Source organism: Vitis riparia, chromosome 14 (assembly GCF_004353265.1).
Source record: "Vitis riparia cultivar Riparia Gloire de Montpellier isolate 1030 chromosome 14, EGFV_Vit.rip_1.0, whole genome shotgun sequence".
Classification (NCBI taxonomy): Eukaryota; Viridiplantae; Streptophyta; class Magnoliopsida; order Vitales; family Vitaceae; genus Vitis; species Vitis riparia.
In genome coordinates this window covers 12,398,076-12,402,811 of record NC_048444.1, presented here as the reverse complement: position 1 = coordinate 12,402,811, position 4,736 = coordinate 12,398,076, and positions in this window count along the sequence as shown.

The window sequence follows — 4,736 nt, the reverse complement described above, 5'->3', positions numbered from 1 at the left end:
GATTATTAGCTTGACTTTTTTGGGAGGCAAACCCTCAAGTGGATGAGGTACATGATTATTAGCTTGACTTTTTTGGGAAGATATTGGTCTTCTTGGTGGTATGTTGTCCTATGAAGCATTAGGTATAACTAAATTAGTCACTAGAAAACCAATTAGACAAATTAGATTTATAAGGAAGAATAGGAATTTATAGAAGATGAAACTGAAAGTGAAACTAATGCGTCACTCATCTATCCCCAAAGTAAACTAAAACAAGTTCTCAACAAGATCATAACCTAGTGCTTTGATAACACTCTATCATGCCCCAAAACCCACTCCAAGGGCATGACGGTCATTTCACACCTCAAGCTCAAAAGCTTAAAGGGGAAATGACACAACATTCGTATTATAATTGGAAATTTACCAATTACCAAATTTTTGTTCAGAGTAGTAGGACAAAATTTAAAATCTCCAAGTATCAACTTTAAAAAAACTAATACATCAACTAAAGTGTTATTGTCCAAATAACTCCAAACTTAAAATAATTCAAACGAGAATTAAGTTTTAACATCTAAACAATGTCCAAAATAAAGAGAGTTTAAACAAATTTCCTAATAAAGCCAAATTTCCTTCCTAACGGCCACTCCTCACTTGAACTGAGGTTACTTGAAAGATTATCAAAAAGGGGGATGAGCTCAAAGCCCAATAAGAACATTAATACAGTTTCATGGATCAAACATTTTTAATCATGTTTGTTAATATAAGATATAACATATACTTACTTTCATAAAAACTTTTGAGCTCAAAATACTAATACATTCAAACTTTTCAACAAAACTTTCTCATATCCATTTCAAAACAATTCCTCATCAAAACCAAATCAAATACATTCAAAATATCTTTACTTTGGTTATCGTATGACAAATGGTGCCGAATTAGGTGGGGCTTCACAATTGAGTAACTAGTTTCAAATTTGTTCCATTTAAGGTGAACAAAACCAAATGTCAACACTTATAAATCGTTGACTAGGGCAATAAGATCAACTATTATAACTCGTTGACTAGGGTCATAAGGTCAATAATTATAACCCATTGATTAGGGTCATATAATATCAACTATTATAACCCGTTGATTAGGGTCGAATATGTCAACAATTATAACCCGTTGATTAGGGCCATAGAAATGTCAACAATTATAACCCATTGATTGGAGCCATAGAAACCAGAGTCACACTTTATTTCATTAATTCAAACTTGTAAAACAAAATATCGTATCTCCAAAAATTTTCATTTTTTCAGAAACAAAAAAAAATCTCAAATATGCTTTCCATACAAAGAGCATATTTGATCTATGCGAAAAGATAAAAATAATATTTTTACACATTTCAAAATGCAATATAAAAAGGAAATTATTTTCTTTTATAAAAATCTGCATTAATTTCTCTTACCTTGAAGAAGCGCTCAAAAACTTGAAGTATTTAGCTTGACGAATTTACTTCTCACCTAACATAATATCATACACAATTATCTAAGGGTAAAAATTTGACAATCTTAAAAATATTTTATTTAGTATTAGGGATCCTAATTAATTTCTCATGCTAATTGTGGACCCCGCATTTCGGCTCATGTGTTTCCCACTCGAATGACGAGCTCGATTTTTATTTGAAAAATTGATTTGTTGATTAAAAATGACTTGGAGTCGCCACTTATTTTTGTTTTATTTTTTAAAAGGGTAAACAAAATAAAAAAGAAAACCCTAAGTGTGACTCCTTATTTTGGAAAAAGGTGGTCTGTGAAAAACCGGATCGAGTTCGGGGGTCAGGTTACTTATCGGGAAGGTACGGTACAGACCGTAGCACCCCTTTAAGTCCCTAAAGTCGGGTCTCTACTAATAGAATGAAGCTGACGTGGCAATCAATGAGAAAATCAATGGATACTCACCTAAATCATGCACAATATGGGAATCAAAACACGCAATAGAGGTTGACTAGAATGGAAGTGGATGCATACCTCGGCCACGAGCCACAATGCGCTATCAAGAAACGAGATTAGTGCACAATTAATGAATACAAAATATAGCTCATGCATATCGGAGTGCAAAACGAGGCTCAAGCAAAATACATTAAGCACGACAGTTGACAATCAAAGGGATCAAACATAGAGCCCCCACCAAAGCCCAATTTATCGTTCATGGACTAGTCTCACAAATCTCGTGTTTTAGAATTATGAAGGAATCATTATTGCTTATGTAAAATCAAGAAGACCAGAAGATTATTTAGGAATTGAAATAGGATTAAAACTATTCGAGTGAAAACTGGATTATTGGAGTTTATTTGAAAATTGGAGTATTTGGAATTAAATTTAAAAGATTAGAGCTCCGGTAATTAAATAGAAATTTGTTAAAGAAAATGAGAAACGGACTTTAGGAAATTGAACTGCGAGACCATAGACTTTTGAAAGTTGAATTTGTAATAACAATAATAATAAGATTTTGAAAGTTTGAATTAATGATAACAATAATAATAATAATAACAATAAGATTTTGAAAGTTTGAATTAGTAGTAATAATAATAATAAGGTTTTGAAAGCGTGAATTAATAATAATAATAATAATAATAAGATTTTGAGAGTTTGAATTAATAATAATAATAATAATAATAATAGGATTTTGAAAGTTTGAATTAATAATAATAATAAACCAGTACATAATTCTTTACAACCAGTATACGAATATGGAACAATATTAGACATAGATAGTGCGCAAGATCTTAGAAAAACCATAGAAAATTGGGAGCAATCTTTAAATTCAGCAGGAGTGGTAGTATCCTTTGAAAACCAACAAGAAATTTATGAATTTTGTAAAAGCACCCTTAGAGGAACTGTACTACAATTTTTTAGAAACATGGAACAAGAAAACAGTAGTTATTTTCAAGAAGTTAGAAATAATTTTAGCATATCTGTATTTATAAATCTAATAAAACTTTATTTTTTAGGAACAACACAAGAAGATGTAAAGGAACCTGCAATATACCTTCATAAGTTAGAACAATTGAAATTATGTAACCTTTCATATATAAGAGAATACGAACAAAAATTTAGGAAATATGCAATCCTTGCTAGAGTAGACAGAACCCCTGAATATTTAAATAAATATATATTAAAAATACAAGGACCCGTAGGACTTAGACTATGGAATGAATTTACAACCTCCGAGTATAAAAACTCTCCTTATATAGGTGCTAGAATAGAATTTGTAAAAAATTGGTTAGAAAGAGAATGTGTAAGCATAGGAGAAAGAAGTCAGATAAAGAAACAAGACATAAATCAACAACTTTGTAGAAAATTACATATAGGAGAAAATCTAGATATAGGATGTAGAGAATATAAGTTTAGAAAACCTAAGAGATATAATAAATTTTTAAGAAGAAAGTCAAGAACCTTTTATTAAAAACGACCATATCAGACAAGGTATAAAAAACCTGGAAAGTATTGGATAAAAAGAAAAAGAACCTCACAGAGAAAAAGACAGTGTAAATGCTATTTGTGTGGTCAGGAAGGCCATATAAGACCTGAATGTCCTGAACTTAAAAAACCATTAAATGAACGAAATAGAAAAACACAAGTAAAAATAAACCTAATAAATGAGTATCAGCTAGATAGTGAAGAAGAAGAACTTATCAATGAATTAGACTTTGAAAGTGAAAATTCAAGTGTATATAGTATAGAAGATAGTGAAAATGAAAAAGAAGAAATTTGTATGATTATTGAAAAAAGAGGAAAATCAAGCTAAGAAAACCCCTTTAAATTTAGAAAACCTTGTACAACCTTTAGAAAGTAAAATAAAACCTTATAATATATGGAAAGATTTACAAAAAATAATCAAAGGAAAATTTTCAAAAGAAAAAGAAGATAGTTGTTCAAAAACTAAGGACACAGAAGAACCAAAACGTCCTGTAAAAGAACCAATGAATCCTGAAAAAATAACCATACAAACAATAGAACAAGTAAATATGGCAAATAAAGTTAAATCTATTATTTTTCCAACAACAATTAAATTAAAAACTATAGAATTAAAGGTAGACGCAATGTTAGATACTGGAGCCAGTAAAAACCTTTTATTTGAAACCTTAGTACCTCAAGAAGATCAGCAAACATTAGTTCAACCAGTAGAGTTAATCCAATACAATCAACAAAAACTAATACTAACCAAGTATATTTCAAACGTACCAATTATAATTAATAACATAACCTTAGTATTGCCCCAAACTTATCTTGTACCTACTATAAGCTTATATCCTTTTATTTTAGGTTTAAATTTTGTACATTCTTTACAAGGAGGAATAACAATACAAAATAACCAAGTTAGTTTTCATCCTAAAACCACAACAATTGTTTATACAAACATGGAAAATGTATTAAATAAAAATCATAATGTAACATCTCATCAAATTAGCAAAGTGGAGGCACAAAAGGATAGCATAATTAATGACTACTCAGAACAATTAAGAAATGCAAATAGATTAAAAAACCTTATATTAGAAGCAAAAAAATAGGAATTATAGGAGAAGACCCACAGAAACATTGGAATAAAAATAAGACAACCTGTAAAATACCAATTAAAAACCCAGATTTAACAATAAAAACGGCAGATATAGCATGCAATCTTATAGATACAAAGGAATTCAAAATTCAAATAGAAGAACTGTTACAGAATAACCTCATAAAACCAAGTTTTAGTCCCCATAGATCCTCAGCTTT